This window comes from Manis javanica, chromosome 12 (assembly GCF_040802235.1).
Source record: "Manis javanica isolate MJ-LG chromosome 12, MJ_LKY, whole genome shotgun sequence".
In the NCBI taxonomy this organism is placed as follows: Eukaryota; Metazoa; Chordata; class Mammalia; order Pholidota; family Manidae; genus Manis; species Manis javanica.
This window is the reverse complement of record NC_133167.1, coordinates 100,336,298-100,361,909: the sequence shown is the minus strand read 5'-3', so window position 1 is coordinate 100,361,909 and position 25,612 is coordinate 100,336,298. Positions and strand designations below refer to the sequence as shown.

Sequence of the window (25,612 nt, the reverse complement as noted above, 5' to 3'; positions counted from 1 at the left end):
ATGCAGCCCTTTTGATGCATTTATGCTTTCGCACTCTAGAAAAATTGAAGTGTGGCACAAAGTCAAAAATATTTAACCAGAAAATGTTGGCACATAAAAGAATTCTGAAAAAGTGTGAAGCCTATTAAAGCAGTCATTAGACAGGCAGATCAAGTGATTTTACGTCCTGGATAATGAAGACGGGTGTAAAGGAATATGAATCTGTGAGTTTCATGGAAGTAGTGGATAGGACAATAAATATTATAATGAGCCCAGCGATCTTGAAGCCCTGTGTTTTCCTGTTACACCCAGGGCACAGGCAAGTGCGCGATTAGTACCACCACCATCAGTCGATATATTTGGTGTCAAATATGTTACAAACCAACCTCTTACTGAATTCCTCAAATACAACAACTAACAATTCATGGGGAAAGGGCCCTGATTTCAAGGCTTTCAAGGATGCTCCAAATGGGAGGCCATTAGTGCTCTGGAACTGAATGTGATTATGTTAAATAAAGTAGTCATCTATGTCAATGCTCCCTCCATTCTACTCAATTTGGAAGGGGTCCTGAACATTAAGTAGACTATTGACCTTCAGCAGTTACCAAGGTAAACACTACAATGGCATTGTGATTGCTCAGAGACTTAACCTACCTATTTAATACTGTCACCTGGTTGATACAGGAACTATTGCAATGAGAGAAATTTATGAACCCCTTCTGCTCTCTTCTAGCAGAAAAACATTGAATACATGAAGAAACCAAGCAAAATGTATAGACAGGATTATCAACATCTAAAAGGTATACTGTATTAATTAGCACACTTTCTAATTAAGTCTTCAAAATTTTGGCTCGTGTTAGGTTAGAGGGAAGCACATTGAGTGGGTTAACATTTTACAGCAAGAATGAAAAATGATGATTCAAGTCCTAAATTATTTCCTGGTCATTGCACAATTCAGGAAAAATCTTCAGAAAGTATATTTGCTTTCATCTACAGATCTTATAATGTTCCATTTATTATATTTTTATAGAAAAAATATTTTCCTTTGCCACTTTCATAATAGAGGATTCTTGCTTTTCTCATTATTCATTCATTTAGTCATTCAGCAAACATTTATTTAGAACTAGGCAAACATAAACAAAGTGTGGTCCAAATGTTAGAAATCTGAATAGGGTGCTGAATGAGATTAGCGGAAGGACATCTAACTGTGTGAGCAGTGGGAAGAATGAGGGAGAACTGCTGTAAGATGTGACACACCAATCGAAAGGATGGAGGGGTGCCGAGAGATGCCTGGAATAGAAGTAGCAGCATTCAGAAAGTCTTGGGTGGTGAACTAAGATATGTTTGGCAACCTGTAAGGAGTTCAAAATGTATGGAATATAGAGTGGGGGGTGCAGAGGCAATTAGGTGAGAATCTCATGGATTGAGAGACGATCAAGACAGACTTTGTAACCCATGAGGGAAGCTGGACTTTATTCTGAGAACAGAGGCTTATCTCAAATAGTTTAAGAAGTTACTAACATCATCAAATTTGTGTTTTACAAAGGGAATGGTGGCTCATGCAGAGACTGAAGGGGGTGGGCCTAAAGGTCTGCTACCCGGTTGTTGGCATAACCTGATAAAAAAACTTTCAGAATGTGAATTAAGGCAATGATAAGAATGGATGAAAAAGAGATGGGCTGAAAAGAACAATAAACCCACAAATATGTTTGTAAATTTAGCTATTTGAAAGAATCTGAAAATGCATTAGGCATGGAATTTGTGATGACAGTATAAATATGAAATCAAGAAAAATCAGTGTATGACATTTATTGAGTGGTTATGTTTCAAAATACTTTCCTTTGGTAGGTAGCGTTCCAATCAAAATGTCAGCAAAGGAAATACGAACCAAACCAAACAAAATGAAAAACAAAATAAAATGCCCTCTCCCCATCCACTTTATTTTCTCCCACAAATAATGGATTCCTTCTGTTAAAAACATATTGGTGGAAGAAATTCAACACTTAATATACACCTGAGCCAGATTTTGTAGGCAGGACATATTTTACAGCACACAGCTTTAAAATATGAAGTGTAAAGTGCCAAATAAGAAATAAAACCTTCCCCAAATGTCAGTTAGCTTTCTATTTTATCAAACAAGTAAAACATATTTAATTCAGTTACATAAAATACAAAATGATGGCCTGTTGGACTGCCCTGTGACTCCAGAAATTATCCATCCGTGACTACTTTCGTTAGGGTCATAAAATCAGACCCCTCTCCCCAGGCAGTAAGCACATGGTTGTCTGGGCCGTAACTTGGCCCTGCCATTCCCCTGTTTTCACCCCCAAGTCCAACAGTTACACTTGCAGGGTAGGGATGGGACCAGCGGAGAAAGGAGGGTTTGTGCCTCCGAAGTCCATGGCCCCGGCAAGTAGCGCTTTTCCCCCTTTCGTTTTCTTCAATTCCGTCCGCATCCTCTTCCTACCCCCTCCTCCAGAGGAGTGAGTGCATCCATGCATGTGGTTGGTCTCGAGCGTCCACAGTAATGGGACTCTGAGGAGCTGCACTCCACACATCCGGAAACCCCACAGTCTTCACTTGGGCGTGGAATGGACGACTGTCTCCTCTGGTATGTAAGGTTCCATTGCTTTCAGTTTCTCAATTTTCCTCTAATTCCAGACTTTGGGGACATTGTCATGTTTTTGCTTCCAAAGTTATTTACCTTTTCTCTCATCTGAGCCATCTTCAGTTTATTTGAAGAGCCAAAATAGCACAGTACTAAAGGATCTGCGCACTAGGGTTAGGCCGACCTGAGCTCAAACCTCAGCTTTCCAATTTCCAGCTCTACAGTCTTACATGAGTCCGGTCACCCTTCTGTTGTCTCTGAAACAAATGCAAAGTCCCTCTTTCCTTGGGTGTTTTAAACTAAGTTTAAATGAGTCATTACATGTAATGTGCTTAACATAAGGCCTAACCCTAAGAAAGTGCCCATCTGAATACATTATTATTAATTCCAAAAGCGTGTGGTTCTTTTTGTATCTAGACCTCTCTGCCTGATTTCTTTGAAAACTAAAACCATACGTGACAAAATACTAGACACTTTCTTCAGGAATCTCCTGAGCTTGCTTCTCTATTTCTATTGTTAGTATTTCCTATCAGACCAGCTGTATTTTCCTGAACATCTTCAATCTCCATCAGTCCATTCTGGTTTAAAAGTTTGTGTTCTTATTTATTTATTTGTTTGTATAGTATCTTCTCTAAAATTCCTAGGTTTCATTATAATTTCTCCCTAAAAGATTGGCTTATTTCAGGGAACAGTTTCATATCCTCTAATACATACAAGTCCTCCCTACCTTCTACCCATCTGTTTTACTATTCATTCATTCATTCATTCATTCATTCATTCATTCATTTATTCAAGGTATGAGAATCACTTTTTTCTTCACTCAAGTAGTTCAAATGCATGAAGAAGACAGACAACGCTTACCTGTAAAAGATCACCTGGACAACAGTAAGGGTCACCAAATACTAGATTACTTATTAAAATACATAAAGAATATCACTGAGAAGAAGCGTATGATTCTTGAGCTACGTGTTCAGTGATGAGCAGGATATTTCTAGGAATGGGGGGAGGCAGAAATGTTGCATTCCATGTCAAGGAAACAACAGCACATATAAAAGCGAACCTAGTGGAATGCAGACTGAAACAGCATACAGTGTTTGAGAACTCCCAACATGACCAGAGAATGAAGCTGGAGAAAGAGGCAGTGGATTGATGGGTCAGGCGGTAAGGTAGGCAGATGGCACATGGCTCAAGTCTCCTCTTTGCCATGCCAAGGATTGCATTTGGATTTTAGAGCAGAAAGAATTGCTTCCAAATTATTAAATGATGGCCTCATAGATACTTGATATTCATTATCCTATTTCAGCTTCAAGTGAACTACAAAGTAGACAGTTATTAGTCTCATTTCATTGATAATGAAACTGAAGGGTCAACTATGAAAATGGTACAGTCAGGATTTGAACAAAGGTCCACTTGATTGCAAAGCTCATATTTTATTATACCACATTTTGGAAGGGATTGGACTAAGTTAGTGAGGAGTGGCCCTCTGACACATCTTAAGCCAAGGAATGATGTGAACAAATTTGCTTTTCAAAATCATAACTTTACAGCAGTGTGGGAAAGTAGATTGAAGAAGGAAGAACCTAACAGCAGAAAAAGCCTGTTAAAATCTAAAGATATAATCCTTCACGAGGTATAGGGGTCTAAACAAAGATAATGGGAAATTCAAAGAAATTGCTGGATCTGAGACTCGCTTAGGAAATACAACTGACCACATCAGCATTCTCCAAGTGCTCACTGACATTTTGGCACATGAAACTCAACTTATGGAGGGTCTACCGTCTCACCGTAATGATTGAAAGGAAGAGAAGAACAAAGAGTTTTTTGCTACAACTAGTAATTGGTCCTATCAAAAATATTTTGAGAATGAGTGTTATGGAGGAACATAGCTCAAAACTCAACCTATTTTTGACAATGACTTAGGAAACAATCCAAGAACTGAGGAATAAGTGGAATTAGAGGCAGGTAAAATATAAATTCTCAAAAGGGCTGTAATCAAGGGAAAAAGTTACGGTTTTGCCACAGTTTGGAGAGAGAGGAGACCAGAGTGGGCTAGTAGAAGCGCTAGGTGAACGCACAGGCTGAGTGTTTGGAAGCAGTTTTTATAAGTGACTTTGTGAGATTCTTTATTCGACCCACTTACCCAGGGTTCATATGCCCAGTGGGGTGGCCTAGCAGCATAAATGCCCCTCCCAGTATCCAGCAATGATTTCTTCAGAGTGCATATTTGGAGCCTTAAGAGATCCAAGACAAGGCTGGGAACAATATTCTTAGTTTTTAATACATATTTTCACCTGTTGAGAGTCTTTTTTATTAGTGTTGCCTGTGTTTCCTCTAAAAACAGGCTGAGTGTGTTGTAGAGACCCTTTACAGATTGTACTGTGACCTGTGCAAGGGTGGCTGGCCCTTCTCAGGGCATTGCGGGGAGGGAGCTCGAATGTGCCTGTGAACAAAGTATGAATGGACTAGCATCCCCAGATGGTTCAAGAGGAAGCTGAATGTCCACTGGATGAACATAGAAATGTTCCCCTGTGTGTGTGGTAGGAAAATTCTGATGGTAGACTTTAAGGAGGGGAGGGAAGGATAGCATCTTAGGTGGATTGGTGCAGAGGTCATAAACCCAGGCACTACCTTCAGATGCTCCTTTAATGACATCATGCTAACAGCTCCAGTAATCATGTCATACGGCTATGAAACAAGACAACTGTTGGGTAGCATTCCAGCAGGATAACCTTGTTGCCCATGACCCCTGCCTTAGGGGATTTTATAAGAACACAGGCCCGCTCGTGCTACCATCACATCGCCACTGCGGGCACAGTCAGGGAAACACACTTGGCTTCTTGTCTCCGTCCATGACAAGGATTTTGAAAAGCCCTCAAAAGCGTTCACAAAATTGTGAGGAATAAAATGCCTGCTCACACGGTACCTGAAAATGGCTTGAATGTTCTCTGATGGTTAGAGTGGGGTGGACCACCGGCTCTTTCTAGCAGCCCTTCATCGGCCTCAGAATCCAAGCTCACTGTCCGGCTGCTGCTCTCCACTTCTGCTCTTGTTCCTCCTGGAAGCCAACCCTCAGCTCCCAGGAGGTGGCAGACACTACTGGGGTCCCTTTGCAGCCATTCTCACCAGCCCTCCCTGCCATCACCCTTTCTGGATTTGGCTTCTCCACTAATAAGAGTGACCCGTTGCATTCTCAGTGCGGACTTACCAGACGTGCTGGGTCATAAACACAGTTCCCTGGTATCAGCAGTACCACTGAGGCTGCTGAGAGACATTGAACAAAAGAACATGTTTCCTAATTCACAGCTCCTATTGTGAGGTCAAATTGAGACTATTAATTTGGCCACTTTATCCTTTATGAAGCATAGGTAGTTTGGTAGTTCAGTGTGCACACACTGATGAGTTTCTGGGGAAATGTATTGCCTTAATAAGTTGGAGAAATACTTAAGTAATATTTTCTATGTGACAAGCCTTTTACTTGGCATTGGTAAATCTGAAGTCAGATTCTATCCTTTTTCTGGAAGAACTGCAATCTAGGAAAGGAAACAAATATCCCAGAAGCTATAGAAAGAAGGCAGAATATTAAAAGTTGGTAGAAGAGAAGAATTAAAACCGCTTTTTAGAGTGTTACTTCGTCCAGAGAGCCTGCATTTCAATGCCATTATCGGCAGGTCTAAGTTAAGGCCTGGCTGGAGCGGTGATGAAGCTGGGAGCATCGGGACCCTCCCATTAACCACAGTGCCTGGGAGCTCCCTGAATATTCGGTCCTCAAGCAGCACGCAGCCTCCTCTAGAGGCAGTCACGCCCGAACAGCTGGGAGCAAAGCAGCAAATGGAAATAGGTTCAAGTTTGAGAAAACCCCGGAAGTGCAGTTGAGCTACCTGAATGGGAGAGTTTGAAGGACTACAGAATTGTGGGTGGAGACCATTCCTGCTCAGGGGCTGCACTGACGTTCTTTGTTTAGGTGGAAGTGGAGCGCGCATATAGCCAGAGTTAGTTGTCAGCAGTCATCCTTCTCATTATCTCCACACATGCACCCTGGCCAAAATAATTATGCCGTAAAAATTAAAAGTTTGCTCCATCCCTTTGATTTCCTTTCCTTTTCCCCTTGTTTATTCCCCTTCAAGCCCGTAAACAACACAAAGTCGCTGCTTGCACTACCATCCTCAGAGGTGACAGAGAAAAGCAGTTTGTGTGTATCATGTTTCTCACCAAGACTCCTGCCTACCTAGGCCTTCCTTGGATGCACAGACTAGTTTGATCTTCCAAGTTGCCTGGTCCCTCAGTAGGCATTTCTAAGTTGTCTAGGTATGATGGCCTAGGTTCCCCAGCCTCCCAACCCCTCCAGTTAGCCCTTCCTCGTTCAGTGGCACCCCTTTTGCCTGCAACTAACTCCTGCCCAACTTTTTTTAAATCTCTCTCCTACTTAGCAATGCTATCAGCATCTGCTCTCAGGCTCTGCCAGAAGACCAGGCATAATGATACCTTCAGGTGGCCTTGCCAAGAATATTTGCATTCCAATAGGGTTCAGAGCATCACAATGAAGGCAGTGCTCCCTGAAACCAGATGTTCTGGGATTAGCAGGGAGAGAGAACAGAATGGAGAGGGTGAAGGACAGTGATGAGTGGACAGGGCCTTTTCTTGCTTCCCCTGTCCGAATCCCGTCTTCTGAGTGTAAGGGGTAACCATGCCTGCTCCCCCATCAGCCCCAACAACCTCAGACCAACTTTGATATCATATCTTTTTAATTACACCCTTCTTAGGTTCACCCTCGTGAACTACTTACAGTTATGTAGACTCTCTAACTCTCGCTAGCCGCTCAGGTAGGGCTAATCCACCCAAGGTACGCACGCAGTGGGTAGGTGGCAGTGCTGGGATTCAAGCCAGTTCTGTCTGGTGCCAAAGGCCAGTCTCAGCCCATCACTGCCTCCGAGGGAAATGCCCCTTTTATTGCTTTAATTCATTCCCTTTAACCAGTCTCCTCCTGTCCCAAAATGCCTCATTGACTCTAACCTTATTTTCTAAGATTACATTTTACCTATTCATTTTACCTTTCTTTAGTAGAAATACGTTTTACGGCACTTCATGGTCAAAACACTTCTTACAGTTCAAGTACAGGATGCCCATCTGCACTCTCTGCTGCAGAATCATATTAACTCCTGTATTCCCATTCCCATTCATCAAAGTTGCAAATGAACTCCCTGTGGTCACCCAATTAATCCATCAATTTTACCTTCTCCAAAGCAGTGTCTTTTAAACATAGAAACAAGGCAATAATTTCACCTATATAAAAAATATTCTTACTTTATAGTAGATTTAAAATTTTTTTAATTTAGAATTTTAATTTTTGTGTTTTTATAATGAATTATATTACACATAACTAAACAATGACTTTTCAAGCTTAAATAGTGATTTTTAAAAATATTTTCTATTTTTTTTAATTTTAAGGGCTTATATGATATTTTAAAAGTAAAATCATGCATCTTATAAATATTTACAGACAGTGAAAATCACAAAGTGTATCATAATATGTAACTGATGATGTTACAGAGGTAAAGTGTATAGTTCCAGAGACCATAATTAATAAGTAAATGAATAGAAATGAGAATAAAAAATACCACCAGCCTGACAATTTAGAAACTATAATCAATGTCTTAGTATTTCCCCTCTTTTAAAAAATAATGGCATAAAGAATCTACATTACTTAGGAGAGCTTTCAGAGCTGTAGTATGAAAGTGTTAGCCCTAATAATTAGCTAGGAAGATTAATATTTTAATGGGCTATGCTTCTGAGAGAGAACTGGAAAATCGAAGCCCAGCACCCCTTGCATTTCTGTTCTCTGGGACAATAGTTTATCCCAACTTCTTCTAGGCCACCATTGATAGCCCACTAATGTGTGATCTGAAAATGTCCCAGGGAGTATAATGAGCAATTTACCCATGAAACCTTTCCTTATGACTAACAATTTAATGCCTTAGACATCAATTAATAAATCTTGCCTAATGTACTGAATAAATAATTGTGTTAGTCTAAATATATGGTACATGATGGAAGTCCCTGTTTTATCTTCCAACAGATAATTGATGCAGAGAAGAGACAAAAGAAGGGACTCACTCTAAAAAATAAATGCTCTGCAAAGCAGTCTCGTGCCTCACCTAATGCAATATGTTTCTCATGGGTCTTTTGTTACTCTGTAATATATTAAATTATCTCTCCAATTACCCTGGCAACTAAAACACAGGATTCTAATATGCTGAATGATTACACCAGCTGTCAGAATAAATGATAGCTAAGATATTTTAATTATTAAGCACAATAAAAATATGCAAAGTGTTCATTTTCTTAATAAGACTTGTGTCCAAAGCATAGAGGAATCCTCATACTGCCACAATTCTTTTTCTCCACCTTACATCACCAATATAGCCCTTTTTCACTCAGAGGCTGGTAGATAGCTAGAAGAATTGCAGCAGCCTTTATATGTAACCTCCACATACCCAGTTCTTTCCTTGGGTCACTTTAGTTACAAATGTAGCAGAACATTATTATTTAAAGCTGCATTTTTAACCAGCTTACCTCCAGAACAATAGCAACAATAACAAAGGGTCCATCCTAATAAAAGGTCTGTGCACAGTCTATTTAAGCAACATAAAGTGTTCCTTTATTTTATTATAGGCTACCCCAGAGGTTAACCATCTTAATAGGCTGGCATTTAGACTGAGAACAGGAACAAAGCATTACTAGAAAGCAGAGAGAGCTTCCTCCAGCCCTAGTATCTCTGCTTTCCGTAATTCTTATAAAACAGAGCGACTCAATGAAAAAGAATCGATACCTTTGAATAAGAGCATTCCAGCGCAGGAATATCGGGGTCCCACCGGCTGCTGTGCAAAATGAGTTGCTTGGGCATGTATCCCTCTCGTCTTAGCTACGGGGTCTGCTTGGTGGCTGCTGTCAACATAAGGAGCATTTACGACATGTCTGTGGTGTCCGTCTGCAATAAAAGGAGACTAATCAGCTCAGCTTGGTGTGATTGCCTGGAGGCATCAGCTCTTTAGGCCCTCGGCATCTGATTGGCTGCTTCCTAGTCTCACTGTACTCCTCTCCCTTAACCTTCCACTGTGTTCAATATATTTTCCCTAGGGATACAGTCAGAGAATTGCCGGCTAGGGAATTACTGGCAGGTTAAATAGAACTGGTTTTAAAAAGCAGTGATGTGATTTTGTATGAATATGTCTAATGTTTAATTTTCCAGGGTTCTACATCATCTTCCCAGGAGAAACCCGGTAAAATGGATATAATTTAACATTAGCAGTTTTACATTTCCTCTCTGAAAATATTTTGAGTTTAATGCTCATAGAACACAGTACTGAAGTGATCAGGTGGCTTTGTGCAGCACAGCATGTCTGTATAATCAACATTGAATCAAAACAGATGGGGATGACAGAATATATTAAGAGGGTTATTACAAATGCAAGGAGAAGCAGTTGTTGAATAAGGCTACTGAAGCCATCTCAAAAAATTGTTATAAATCACTTCCAGAAAATGCTCTTAAAATAGTTATGGTTGATTTTATATGGCTACAGTAATGAAAACATAAAGATCAATGACATACAAATGGTAAAGCCTTTGTTAACATCTCTAGAAGAAAAGTGACAGAAATATCAAGTCTTTTATTCTATGAAACAGGCAAAATAAGAAAATGAATAAAATGTATACCTTTGTCACCTCCTATCCACGTTTTAGATTTAATTTTTTACTTTATTTTGGTCAAGGACTTCATACAGGATAATAAAAAATACCCATCAGGATATTATTTTTTTAAGTGAGAGGCTTCAAATTAATATGGTGAATTGACTACATATTTTAACCCTCTCTCCACAAAACCTCACTAAAGTGAGAGTACAGTTTTTCTTCAAAAAAACATAAACCCCCTAAGGACAAAGAAATAGGAAATATTGCAACCAAATTTAGAATGCTAGAAAGCAAATGGATAGGTGGTAAGTGAACAGGAGAAGCTGAATCCCGAACTAGCAGTGCGGAAAGTCAAGAAGCGACGTAACAGACCTTTGGAAGTAGAGATAAGGTGGGACTAAAAACAGCAGATGGTCTGACTGCCCATCCTTCACCTGAGCAGAGCACTGGAGGTTTTGAATACATAAAAACAGGGTCTCTGGAGTAACATGGTTATGAATAAAGGAATGAAAATGAAAATATGGGAATTACTGGAAAACTGGCCTTTCCTGCACTCAACTCCTACGAGACAGGTAGCAGGGTATATACTTTCAGAAAGGACACACGAAGAGTGTTCTCTGGAGACTCTGACCACCCTTAAAGAGAAAACTTAAAGTCATTAATATTGGATACTCTCAAATAAATGGTCCAGCCAGATCGTCCAGCAGTGAAGGCCACGTTAATAAGCTCTACACATGAGTTTTTAGTGCCCCACTCTTTCATATGAACAGACAGGACAAAATACCTAATATCAAAGCAGAGACCAGAACAAATAAAAAAAAAACAGGCAAACAACAGGCAGAGAAACCAATATGGAAAAAAAATATATTGGAGGAAACAATAGGTGCAGAGGGAAAACCATTTAAATGCTATCATTAATTCTCTTGTTGAAATAAAAGATGCATAGACATGTTCTCACTTTGCATGGTTCCAATATGCATTAATATCAAGAGTCACAGTTTAGTTTATAACACCAGTCCCTTCGTAATAAAGTTCACATTTCAGTTACAACAGTATATTAGCTGTGAATAATTGCATAGTATACAAGTTTTTCTGTTGTCTCTTCTGCCCACAGTCATTAACAATAGATACGCATCATGATCAGTGACCAATCACATCCCTTCTTTCATAGTCTGCTGGTGTTTGTTCACACACAGATAGTAAAGTATGTAGTTGTGTTGCCCCCTCTGCTCCCACTGATAAACCCGTGTGGCATTTTCCAGAATAGATAATGAAAAGAGGGAATTGGCCAATGCAAGTGAAAAGCAGCAGTGAAATGAAAAATAAGACAGGAAGTGAAATTGGATATAAGAAAATGGTGATTGCGAAGCAAGACAGGAAGGGTTGCATGAACCATACTGCAACAGTCCAACAGATACAAAAAATGAGGCGAAGTTCCTTCAACATCTCTTAGTTTAAATTGCAGTAGGAACAGAAAAGATGCTTATGGTTGGATTAAAGACTGTAATTCAGAAGAAAATAATTTGGCTAACATTCAGGTGAAAGCGTTAATGTTAGTTGCCAGCTTAAAAGAAAATGATAATTATAAGGAAATGGAAGAAGAAACTTTTATTACAGGTAAAGGCTAGTTTCATTGTTTCAAAAGTTGGCGTGATTTGATTAATGTTAAGTTATCCTGTGAGGCTGGTAGAGCAGAAAAGGATGCTGCTATGGCATTTGTACCTAGATTCCAAGGATTGGTTAAGGCATCTGGATATGATAATCCATATTTTATATGGGTGAAAGTGTTTATGATTGAAAGGATAAAATGTCTGAGAGGGAGTGATAGTGACAAAATAATCCACATTCAAGGGCTCTTGGAGATATTTCATGACACGAAAGCACAAGAAATATGTGGTTGTAAACTGATCCAAACTTAGGGGTGTGACGATTGATTAGGACATGGAGGAGATGTTCATTTCGTATTTTAAGTTTACTATGAGAAGGCACCAAGCATTTTTTCCAGAAAGAAAATACTTCAATTTTCAATGTTTGTAATGTTTTTAAATTACAGCATGAGTAAATATGTTTTATCATTTTTTTATTTCCCTGTACACTTAAAACTGATCATAAGCATTTTTAATGTTTTGAAAAAGCTGTTAAAGATCACAGAATAATTGTCATTTTTTCCATTTACTATTAAGATTACTTTCCATGGTTTCTGCTTGCTGGTCATTTTTACAAGCCTGTACTACTGTGCCAAGTGCAGATTTATATTGTACCTCAGAAACAAGAACAGGCGACTGGAAGAAAGAAGTACATGGAATCTAAAAAGCTCTTGGAAAACTTAATAGAAAGATTGGAAGATAAAGTTAAGGAAATATTTCTGAAAGCTGAGTAAAAAGGCAAAAAAAAAAAAAGAGGAAAAATTTTGAGGAAAAAGGGAGAGAATTAGAGGTATAGCCTAGGAATCCAACATCTGGATAACAGGAGTTCTAGCAAGAGGACTATGAAGAAAACAAATCAAAAGATAATTCAAGAAAAATTCCCATGAGTTTACAGATTGGAAGAATGCCACTGAGACAGATAATTGGCTAATTATTGTGAAATTTCAGAAAATTGGGGACAAAGAAGATTCTATAAACTTTTAGAAAGAAAACCATGAATTTCATATAAAGGATCAAGAATTAAGATGGTATTATTCTTAACAGCAACATTAGAAGCTGGAAACAATGGAAAACTGTTTTTCAAATTATAAGAAAAATAATTTCCAACCTAGAATTCCATATCCAGCCAAATTATCTCTAAGAAACATAATTATTGATATGAAAGCTCTTTAAACTTCCCATCTCTGGAGTTCATTGGAGGATGTGCTCCACCAAACTAAGAGACTAAAACAAAATCTGGGATCCTACACAATCAAAAAGTGAAGGAGCCACCCAGCCTTGAGAATGGTATTAGAGTAAGATTTCAATATAAGTAGCCTACCTAGGGAGCTACCTACGTCTAAATGGGAGCAGGCTAGAAGGTCCCAGTAGAGATGTTTCAGAAAAATAGAAATTGATAAAATATATAATATATTTGCTGTTTTGAGAGAAGATTATACAATTCGGGGAATGTTTGGGGCTCTGTTAATTGTAAGTATATAAGCAATTTTGTAACAAAAAAGACAATTTTATTGTATAGGAAGAGAAAAGTATACTTCATGGTTGGTACCTGGGTGGTGTTTACACAGACATAGTAATAAAAAGACTCAATATTGACACAAGCTAAAGGTTGATATTTGAAGGATAAGCTGACTGAGTGTGAGTGTGTGGTGGGTTCAGGGTGTATGCATGAAAGAGAAAGAAAAAACCTCATCTTCCAAAGAAAAAAGTCAATATGTAATGCCCCAAACTGAAACATCAAGTAGTAGAAATATAAACACGTTATTTAGGGATAAGAAAATAAATACTAGAAGTAACTTACAGTTTTTAATGTGATTGCCTCTGGTGAACGAGAAACAGCAAGGATTGCTGTTTTATTAGTCACTGAATTTGACGACTGTAAGTTTTAATGGAAATAAAAATTAGAGCAGAATATTAAAAACTGAGGTAGATTTGAAACTTTTACTTGCTGATAAATGGAAAAAATGGAGGACTTGTAACAGTGAAAAGAAGGGACCCATTCATGTAGAAAAAAAAAGAATATTTATACCTTTCAGAAGGATGCACAAGGAAATAATCCATTGATAATTGTTGCCTCTGGAGAAAAAAACTGGAGGGCCCAGGTGGGAAAAAGAAACATTTTCTCCTACATATTTTCTATACTGTTAAAAAATTAATAATAACATTTTCAATAAGATTAAGTAATTTTAAAATGATAAATCTTCTAATCCAAAAGAAAAATAGAATTTTACCATTTAAATACGTGTACTTCCATAGTAACTTACTAACTTAGTTGTCATTACTGAATTTGCTTTCTAGTTCTAAAAAATTAAGGTTTTAATAGCAACAAAAATTAGAGTAATGTATAAGGCAAAAAAGCATATACAATGTTACATGTACAATATCATAAATGATGGATTTCAATGACATATAGAAATTGCCTATCAGATTTCCTTGCATAGTGAGTGCTGCACTTACAAGAAATTCCCTGAAAATTTCCTATGGGAAGAGCTTGCTGGAGGAGGGGATGCAGTGTGGCTGTTAGTCTGTAGAGGTGGAACAAGAGATAAGGAATTCAGAGATGAAAGCTAATGAGATGGCTATAAGTCTCTCACCAAACTACCAATAAAAGTTATGAAATTTATGTAACACTTTCTGGTGACAGTATTTCCAAAGAGAGGTGAAAGGTTAGGCTTCTTGACATTATTATGGGGAAAATAGCAGCAGATCCTATCGATAGAGAGGCTTGAGGCAGAGAAAGGATTTGTTACAGGGACTTGGAGAAAACACCTGGAATGCTCTTGATGTGGCCTTGTAGTTAGTGTTAGGGGCTGTTCAGTTGCTTTCTGGGCTAGACACAGAAGTGATGAGGGTGGTGTAATTTGGCATCCTTAAATCTTAATTCTAAAGCTTATTCCTCTATTTGCCAACTGAGTAGTCATGAAGAAGTTACATTAACATCCAAATCTTTCTCAACTCACCTATAACACTACCTGCACTATAATAATCAAACGTCTGTAAATCCTTAAAAATGTTAAGTCCTAAGCAAATCTAAGATAATTTTATGACACAGCAAAGCTCTTTAGAAAATACTATATAATTCCCTTATTTCTCAAGCTGTAGTTCTCTCATGTATTTCTGTTCTAATCACATATAAGTGTGATAGTTTGTACTGTTATATCTTTTTTTGTGGGATACTTTGCCTAATATTGCAAATTACGGATGGTAATCCAAGTACCCAGTATCTAGGCATTTTACTACCTAGCTTCAGCATAATTCCCAAGACTATCTCTGGCTTTAATAGTAAAACTGGTTACTTCTACTTGGAATCTTCCACTGAATATAATATTTGTTGACATTCTTTTTAGACTTATAAGTTTCAGTCACTCTTCAGAAAAAAAACTCATCGTAAAATCATTGATAGAACACACATTTAACACTGTTCAAAACTGAAGTGATGAAAAAGTGAAACAAAATAAAATAGTCAATAGGACTATACAAATATACTCAGCATATATTTCTCTGAAATGTTATAATTACTTTAAAATAAATTAAAAACTCATTTATGAATGTGAAAAAGCCTGTGAAATAAAGTATCCCACTGCTTTAGCAGCAGAGGCATTTTACAAAACTACAAAAGTTATAAAGTTTACTTCTTAGTGTCTTTTAAATAAAAGCAAAGTTTATCAAAACATTTTAAATGTATATTTGATGCCCACTGAGGAACTTTGAGAAGGTCAGGGATACATGATCCGCTTGCAGAGATCTGTAAAGATTTGACAGGCATAGAAAATACTTTTTAAAATCAGCCTTTCTGGTTAGGAAATAAAATAAGCATTCCTTTAGCACATACTTTACATTCAGAATATAATCTCCAAGAACAACTTGTTAAAAAAAGATAGCTTTTGAAAGCTGTTATTTCTATTCAGTCACTTATCCACTAATTTAGTTATTCATCAAAGAGTAAATGCCTCCTTTGTGTTGGTACCTGAATTTATGTGAATCTGTGGATTTCAAGGAACAGACAGAGAAAGTAGAGGGAACAGATGAGGGAGAAGAGACTGATGCATCCTCAAGGATGATCCACCCTCTTTGCTGTAGCCTCCCCTTCATGTGATACACCCAGAGATACTGCATATGCACAGATAGCCTTTAAGTGTACCTCTCCATTATGTCTGTAATACATACAAGCAGATGCTTCTGGTAAATCTTATCAGCTCTAACTTGAGTTAACCATGAGCTTTAAGACTTTTGCTTAAATCTTTGCTTTTAGAAAGTAATTGGATAGTAAAGTAACTTCTTATGCTATGAAACAGCTGACTGAAAATGGCAGAGGGCCCATTTAATTATATTTGTACATTTGTAACAACCTTTACAATAAAGTAAGGGAATCTCTAAAGCTTTGAAATATGAATGTTAACTGCCAGTTCCAGTTTCAAAAACAGGGACATAAAATGCACTATTGATAATGAACCTCTGGCTACAGGCAGCCCCTTGCCGTCCCCAGCACACCCTGTCGGTGTTTACAGTAGTCCAGGTCTTTGGGGCCTGTCACCACTTTTGTCTGTTCACTTCAAGGCCATATTCAGCAGCAGATCTCAAACACAAAGCAATGGGCTGGTGTCTGCTTACTGCAGCTGAAATGCTTTGTTTCAGAATCGCCTGAACAGCTAACCTCATTGGTCTAGATTTACCACCTTGACCTACTTCATTCATTTATTTTCATGAAAATGGAGACTTCTGGTGCTGATTCACATGAAAGGCATCCATTGGACCAGTGCTCGGATAAAAATAATTATAGTTCCGATAAGTTGTTCCACTCACATTAGCTTGTCTGGGCAATAAGCAGAGGAAATAAAATACTTATATCTCTTTGAGTAATTCTAGGGAGCACAGAGATTTCTGCTTTAAAACATGTTGAACATATCACTTTAATCCTTGATAAAAATAAACCATCCCTCAGCCAAACTTCCTGTCTCCTTCTCCTTCAGACACAGTTAAGTCATAGCTACCTGCTGTTGATACTTAGCCCCAATTAAAGCAGAGGAAGATAGGGACACAAAGGTAGGAATTGAACTGAATGCATTTTATTCAAAGCAAAATGTATCACTTGACCTACTTCATTCATTTACTTTCATGAAAACAGAGACTTCTGAGGCTGATTCACAGGAAAGGCTTCTATTAGAACAGTGTTCAGATAAAAGTAATTGTTACTCAGATAAATTGCTCCACTCACAATGGCTCTCCTGGGCTGCTTCCTCTTTGTACTTTGGCTCAAGGATAAGAATGTAGAGAGAAGTGTAAGGGAAGGCAAAGTCAAGTTCTGAGAGCCAGGAGAAAAATAAGGAAAATGCAGTGTTATGTACATTGTAAAAGAAAGCTGTAAAGACCAGAATGCAACAAAACAGTCGCTGAAGGTCAACACTCCCTGTGACCACCTGGTCCCCTTTCATGGTTTTCCCCAGATGAACTCCATGATTTAAAGATGTTGAATTCCAGATGAGTTGCATGTATTCGATAAAAATCCATCTCCCTTTGTCTTTTTTCAAATTGTTTTTGGAGATGTAATTGACATATAACATTGTATTGGTTTCAGGTGTACAGCTTAATGATTCACTATTTGTATACTGTAGCACCCTTATCTGTGGCAGCTGTGTTCCAGGACTCACATTGGGTGCCTGAAACTGCAGGTAGTACTGAACCCTATATTTGCTGTGTTTTTTTCCAATACACACATACCTGTGATGAAATTTAATTTATCAATTAGGCACAGTAAGAGATTAACAATAGTAATTTATAATAAAAATAGAACAGTCATAACATACCATAATGTAAGTTACATGAATGGGATCTCTCTCTCTCAAATATCTGAATGTACTGTACTCACCCTTCTCCTTATGATGCTGTGAGATGATCAAATGCATGAGGAGTTGACTTCATGTGGAGGACGCAGCAGATAGCATTAGGTGACCACTGACCTCCTGGCACTTTGTCAGGTCTTTATGCCCTCTCTTTCTGTATTTCCTTCTTTATTTCCTTCTCCTTTTCTTTTTCCTTGCTGCACTGTTTAGGACCTCAGCAGTAATAGAGTCAAATGCTGTTGGTGGAGAACAGGGTCCCCTTTTCTCATATATGTTGACCCATCCATAAAACGTGGGTTTGCAAAAGCATGCTTTGGTGTGCTATGAATGGTACCTGGTGAAAAGGGTCTTCAAATGTGTTACTTTGTCCACTTAGGGCAGCAAAACATGATTCTCAGCTAGATAAAAAACATTTCTCTATTTGCTTTATCCTGGACCTCAGCCCTCATTCCACTGTGTTGGTGAGGGATGCTAGTTTCAGTTCTGTGGGGGATCCTTCCCAGAATTGCTCCAAAATCAGAAGCTGTCCATGATTACAAGAAATGGAAATCAAGGCTACCATAATCACCATTGCCCTTTCTTAAAGTCCCTCCAATCTCTGTTTCCAGACTTGCAGTGGGGCAGATGATCTTTGCTGAAGCTGGGAATCCTGAAGCCTAGAGTTTTGCCTCTCAAAATTATGATCTGCTCGGAGGTCTGGTCTCTACCTCTGTTGCAGAGTGTTCTCACAGAGCAGTGTCCAGATCTCCCGCTCTCTTATGAGGTGTACTGGTTTCCATCTCCTTTTAAATCCAGGAAAATAGCTTCTCTCCAACATGGTTTTTTTTTTCTGATTAAAAAACTCAATGTTCATTGCAAAACAGGTTTAATAAAAACTCTATAAATTAAAATAGGGGTTGAGAGGGAGCCACACAAGTCAAATAAGTTAGGTAAATAGTGGAAATTTAACAGTTATAGGAAATGGAGTAATAGTGGAGTCGTTTATATGAGATAAATGTGCCTATTGGTAACAGTGATAAACTTGGACAAAGTGTAAAAAACAATGCAACTCAAAGCAGGCAGAAGATCCTTGAAAGAAGTGAAGGACACTGAGTGACCTCTATACTTATCAGGCTGTTCCCATAAGGGGACCTTCCAGTTCACATAATGCAGGAGGAAATCAAACTCAAAAAATCAAGTCAGGAAGGTAAGTCATCCTGGGCTGAGGAGACTGGAATTGGGAGTTCAGAGATACCAGAGTGGCTAAAAATCAAGGCAGCAAAATCTTAGATGAAAGGGGGTCACAGAGTTGGAGCTCCAAACTCAGCATGCAGATGCCTCATAAGTCCCTGGCTGATTCTTATTACACATATGCAGAACCAGCCCCCAAGGAACCCACTAGAAATCTGCAACTGGGAGTCTAAAGAAACAAGCAGAGCTTTCAGTAGCTGCCCAGTTCTGGGGAGACAAAAGCATAAATGAAAAGTTAGAAACCATTTTGAAAGTTTTTAACAGTATAAAAAAATACACAGTTGTGGAAAAGAACCATATAGAATTTCTAAACAAAATAAATGTAATTAGTAGAATAAAAAAACAGACGCACGTGAAGAGAAGTTGGAAAGAATGAAGAAGTCTTGAGTAGGGATGTCTCCCTGGCAGCAGAGCCAACACAGGGCGTGAGTACCGGCAAGGTGGTGAAACAGGGCCAGTGCTGGAAAGCCCTGGAATTACTTGCTGTTACTGGGAAGTTAGGGTTTTGAATTCTGATGTAGGAGGAGTAAAAGGCAGGGCCTTAGGTCAGCACATGTCAGTGCTTTTTAAGTCGAAAGTGCTAATATTAAGCCTGTCTTGATAAAAGAATGGATTAGAAGAACATCTATTTGTTGTCCAAGGGAAGGATGCTTTTCTTTCTTAGCATGAGAGCTGACGAGGGGCAAATAAACAAACAAAATAATGTGGCTTTAGGCATGACCTCATAAGAATTTGTGGTTCCCTCACGATCCTTGAATCTTCAAGGTGAGAAATTAAATTAATGGCAAGGAATGGTAATGTCCTCAGGCATATGTTAAAAGCAATTTCTTACTGGAGTAATGGTCCCTCAGCCAAGGCCTCCTAGAGATTTACTATATTTATGTTAGTCAAATAGGTGGAAGATGGCCCTCTTCCTTTTAAAGCTACCTGGGGATTCCTGATCTCTCAAATTAAGTTGTTCACCTAAAATATTTTTAAGGTCACTTCCAAGTAGGGCTCTCTTTGTGTTTGATATGGCTTGCGCTACAAATGAAGGATTTTACAACTAATATCACAGTAATCTTGAGTAAACTCAATGTTTTCCAATGTCTCTTTGTTTTCCTATGATGCTATGTTGATGTTTCATACATTGAAACTAACATGATAGAAATATGAAAAGAAGTATTGAATGAATTCCAAACAAAATAAGCAGCTCCTATCCATATTATTAGAAATCTTATTCCATTAAGATGATCAAAAGCAAAACTAAAGAATTAGCAACCAAATCATCATCAAATTTCACTTGAAACATTTTATGTAAGCAATCTGGTTCTGAATCCTGCAGGAAATGAAAACAAACACATTTTAGAGATTGTTTGGAATTGAACAGAATGGAGCTCACGCCTATATTTACCAATCCTTGCCAAGCCGTGGGAACCATTTCTTGTTAAAGTGATCGAAATCCTCAGTGGTGGAATTCTCTCTTGCTTCAATTTCACCAGAGGTTAATAGGCAGAAAATATTTCCAAATGGATGGAAATTTCAATTGGCACTGACTAATTCTGGTCCTATGTAGCTTGAAAATCCATATCTAATTGTCTAAGACACTTCTGGCACTATTAATAAGCAAACTGTGAGCAAGGCCTTTCAGGAAACCCCCCAAAGTAACTTTTAAGGTGAAGCTGGGCTGAAATTAATTGAAAGGAACCATACTTTTTTAAAAAAAAAAATAAGAAACAAACAAAATTCCTAGAAATTCAAATTTAAAGAGGAAGAATCTGCACAGATAATTTTTGCCATCTATTCTAGAAAAGACTAGAACAAACTTCTTCACTAATTGCTTTCAGGTAGACAGGTCAATCACTCCCTTTATTCATTTTTTAAAAACACCACAAAACTTTACAGTTCAGTCCTGTTGGTTTACTAAGACATGTTTCCTTGCCACTTATGTCACTCTCTGAGCTCTCATTAGGTGGTAGAATGAAGTCAGGTCTAAAGCTTGTTAGGGTCTTGGAAGGGGAGTGAAAGTTTAGAGCACCGAGAGAAAGAGCCATTTCTTTCCAGACTAATACAATACTCAAAGAAGGTTGATTAAGTCTAAGGCTGAATTGACCTGAGTTGAATCAAATCGACTTCAATCTACATGAATCAGTTGCAGGTCATACTGTTATTAATGCCTTTTCTTTACAAAGTTTAATGTATGGTAACATATGAAATGAATATTCTGCCCATACTCATTACAGCCATGGAATCTTTAAAGTTCTAATACACTTGCCTAAAAGATGGCTTTATTAAAAATTCAATTGTAACTTGAAGTATATGGACAATCCCCAGAACCTAAGCATATAAATTTAAATTGGCATTGGGCATACTGTGCTTTTATTTATATCTAAAACTCAAGTTATGAAAATATTGGCAAAATAATTTTAACATCTAATAGGAAAGGCAAAATAAACATGTCTGTTATGTTAAAAAAAATGACTTACATTCCTGAGAGATTTTACTATGTTTGAATATTAGTTGCAAAATGTAGCAGCTATAAATAGAAAGATAAACAGTTCTAGAATGAGAGAGTCTGGGGTTTCATTTCCAGTTCCACCACATATTCTGCATGATTTTGCAGGCACTGGCATAGATTGGAGACTGCAAACTTGTCCAGAAACGGAGGGCACGACATGGAGCCTGAGCAGCAGTGTATCTGAGACTGGCTAGGGGCCCAGGCCTGGGTCTCGGAGTCTAGCGGACTGTCTGACACCTAGTAGGCATTCAGTGCCCATGCTTTGCCTGACAAATACACAAAATGAGCTTAAGAATAGCTATATAATTAGTTAGGGTCAAGACTTAGCTACGGTAACAAAGAAATCCCCTCACACAGTGACATGAAAACCTTTAAGTTCACTTCTCACCCATGTAAGACCAGTGAGGTGAACGACGTAGCCTAGCAAGGGACAAGGCTCCTTCCATCTTGTCTCAGGCATCCTCTTCTACGCGACTGGCACTGGGCAGAGGCCCCGTGTGCTCCAGTGCAGGAGGTGGGAGAGAAGCACATGCTCGGTGTTTTAAAGGCCCCGATCCAGGTGGCAGATATCACTTCCACTCGAAGGCCATGGGTGGAGTTTAGTCACAAGGCCACCATTTATCTGCATGAGAGGCTCAGAAATGGCATCCATATGACAGCTATGAGCCAAGATATGGCATAATTATTAGGGAAAAATGTAGAACAAATCTTGGTGTATAACTAGCTGTGTACCCCTCTGGCCTCTCCAAGCATCACCCAAATATTTGTGCACTTTTCCTTCCCATTCACAGGACACGTCCCTCTGCTCTCCCGGTGGACCCCTCAGGTCCCGTCTGTACTGGACCCAGCTCAGGGCCTAGGTTCTTGAGGTAATGGGCGGTCTTTTTGATCTGATCCAGAGGTAGCTGCTCATTGTCCAATGACCTGTAAACTAAAAGGCTGGTCATCCGTGCCCGCTTCCCACCCACACACCACACAGAGGTAGAGCAGGAACAGCACGCCTGCCGTCCAGACTTCAGTCTGGAAGAGGGAGGAACAAATTGCAGATTTACTGATGGTCCTAAACTTGGTGGGAATCATGTAGATTTTCTGCCCTGAAAGTGAGATGCATCCTTGGCTAGTTCATCCCGCCGCGGCTGGTTCTGCTTCTCTCCAAGTAACTCTTGCTTATCATCTTCCTGGGCCCCTGGCCGTGCCATTTGGAAAGGGTCTTCATTCATTGTTTCCACGCTGGTATCTGAAGAGGATATGGAACATACACTGGCATGGGGGTTCTAGTAACCGCAGGCCCTTGTAAGCCAGGTTTGTGATTTCAGAAATTTAACGGGCTTCTTAGCAGTCACATGCAGACTCCAGCTCCACACACAAACCCGTTTCTGCCCAGTGTTTAGGCCAGCCTTATTTCCTGGCTTCCACGATCCATTCTTCTTTATTTTAAAGGCTCTTGTTTTGAGGGCATTTGAAACAGGGAGTTTATATGTGACAATAACAGTCTTAATCTGATCTTTTCTTGCTTTGGCTTAATGGTAGATCTTCGAGAAAGGGCTTGAGAAACAATAACTATGAAGTTTGAGAAACAACTGCTGTTAGAAGCATGGAAGTGGGAGGTATTTCCAACCCCATCTGTTCTCTTTCATTTCTGCTTTTAAACTTGCCCGTGTTTCTTTCTTTCTCCTAACACCTTGCTGAATGCAGCCAGGATTAACCAACACAGCAAGTCAGCATTCTGACACTATGGCTTTACGTTCGTATGTACACTATCTGCCTTTCATATTATCACAAGGGACAATTTTATCAAATATTTTACCAGAGTATAACAAGGGTCTCCAGTCTGCTAACCTGATATATCCATGCCCTCACCTCCTAAACGTGGCTACTAAACATAGATATTTCAGTCCTGCTATGTTTGCATCCAAGTTCCAGGTACCAGTTTCTATACTGATTGTAGAGAAGCTAAGCTGCTAATATAAAGAGGCAGCATAATACATTGAATTAAAATGTGGTTGCCATGGTTTTTATTTCAGTAGTCAAAGAGAATGCCATTTATAATTATGCTAAGACAAGAGGCATAAGACAGGACTGTCCTGAGCATATTGGGACTATGTTCACTGTATTTAAAGTTTAGATATTCAAAGTTTACACATTAGTTTCCTTCTCTTGTGAATGTAGTGAGGTGAGTGATCTGGACTGGTGGTGTGGCTCCTCTCGTGGCCTTTGGAGAACCAAATTCCTCACCTCTCTTCCTCCATTCTCTAGAAAGCTTTCTTCGTCGACTCAGTGGTACCTTGGCGTTTTAGGTCAAGAGAAGGGGAAGAGGTTTGGAAGCAGGCTTGCCCAATATTCTGTTTGAAGGCCAAGACCCAGCGTGGCAGCCATCACTTCATCCCCATTGCTTTGAGGAGAGCGTAGTCACTCAGTTACCCGCTACATCAAGGGAGACTCGGACGGGTGGTGTCTGAAGGCGCAGTTCTGGGCTCAGCAGCAGCTCCAGTGCTATGGACAAATGGAAGAGAGATTTTGGTGGATTTCCAGCAGCCACCACCACCACAGCAACCTTCCTTATAAAGGATTCTTTTCTCATTTGAAACTTAAGAGTGAATTTCCCAGTGTTCCAAAGCTTTTACAAGCTCTCTAAGATAGTCTCTATCTGTGTTTATGAACTCCAGTTCATTTATTAAATATCCTGACTTGGAAGTACCTTGGGCCTGAAGACTTAACCAAACTTGTTGACATAGGTGGTCTTTCTCCATTCTTTTTCATACTCATGCTTAGTTTTGTAATATTTTGATAGTCTACTATCTTTATGTAAGTCAACCTCTATTATATCTTTTCTGTGGGAGTTGTCATTACTCTCAACTGCTAAATACCACAGCCTTTTTTATTACAGTAGTAAAAGACTTCTACCAAAGAAAAATCCATTTTTTAATTTATCTTTCCCTTTTCCCTAATATTCTAAATGTATTTTTCATTTTCTCTTATAGTACCTAAGCATTGAGGTGCCATTTTAAAAGGAATAGGTATCCAAGTATCCTTTGTTGTCTTTTTTTGCTTTAAAAAAAATCAACGAAACTTATCTGGCAATAATCATCTTTAAAGTTTTCATTCTGTTAAGTGGGGACCACAAACATTTCTCTTTGTGGCGGCTTCTAACCCCTCTACATACCCAGTGGGGCTACTGGCTGATCCGACTCTTCCCTTTCCTGGGAACAAAAGTTTTCCACCACTTTTTATTACTCACATAATTAACTCTGGGGCTTAGGGATTTACTAATTGGAGCCTTGACAATCTCCTACTGTTAGACTTGTTTTGGCAAAACCACTCAGGGGCAGTTTTCACGGAAGAAGGATGACTTAGCTTTTACCATATTCTGCGGGTGCTCATTCTCAGTCCTTAGTACTTCTCAATCCTTCAACGTCCCCCTCCCTTTCCTATTAAGAACAGGAAGCCCCTGCTGCCTCGTGAAATCGTCCAAAGAGTGGACGAGTAAGTGCAACGTAATCAAGTCCTGCAAGATGCTTTTTCTCAAGTCTTTTAGCTTCTCTGGGCACATTTTTCAGCCTTGAAATCAATTAACTCTTCCAGCAAGCCAGCATAGCCTGCAGAGTAGGGAGGTCACCGCTACAGTAGCCTGAGAGTCATTGCACTTTATAAAAGTTTGGTGTTTTAGGAGTAGAAAACAGCTGGGAGAGTCTGACTCACTGTCGCACCAAGAGAGATAAAATCGCTCTGCATAAAAACTGTTTAAAGGCAACAACGCCAATTTATTAATGTACTGCGCAAACATGAATTTGTGAAATTACTAAGTAGGAAATGAACCATTAATGAAGGAAGGTTTAGAGGCTCATTTTTAATACAAATTATAGTTCTGGTAAAGGTGACAGCTGAGGGTACTCTTCTGATGGTGCTGTTTTATTTCCATAATATATTTATTAGAAGTGTGTTGGTGCTTATTTTTCTTTTTGGATATCCCTAATACAGGATATAAAAATAAAATCTTTCATGGGAATTAAAATGAAAGCACCCTTTCAGAGTTCCCAAAATGTTACCCAAACTCTGCCAAGATGAATACGGTCAAAGTTTCCATGAAAAGCATAATTTAATGGAGTTATGCCTGTTCAGATGTGTA

The 25,612-nt window shown here is 38.9% G+C and overlaps 2 long non-coding RNA genes across 2 annotated transcripts in view; one reads left to right on the top strand and one right to left on the bottom strand.

Moving 5' to 3' along the window:
* The window catches only part of LOC140845238 (uncharacterized), a 268,537-nt gene that overhangs the window by 235,371 nt on the left and 7,554 nt on the right, over positions 1–25,612 (top strand). The gene's annotated exons all lie outside the window — the stretch shown is intronic.
* Positions 1,557–25,612, bottom strand: part of LOC118968092 (uncharacterized) — a 33,831-nt gene continuing 9,775 nt past the window's right edge. Inside the window, exons 2-4 of the long non-coding RNA XR_005055445.2 lie at positions 17,786–23,979; positions 9,414–9,572; positions 1,557–2,844 (exon numbers count right to left, since the gene is read on the bottom strand). This is a non-coding gene — a long non-coding RNA (uncharacterized lncRNA). The remainder of the gene's footprint in view (positions 2,845–9,413; positions 9,573–17,785; positions 23,980–25,612) is intronic.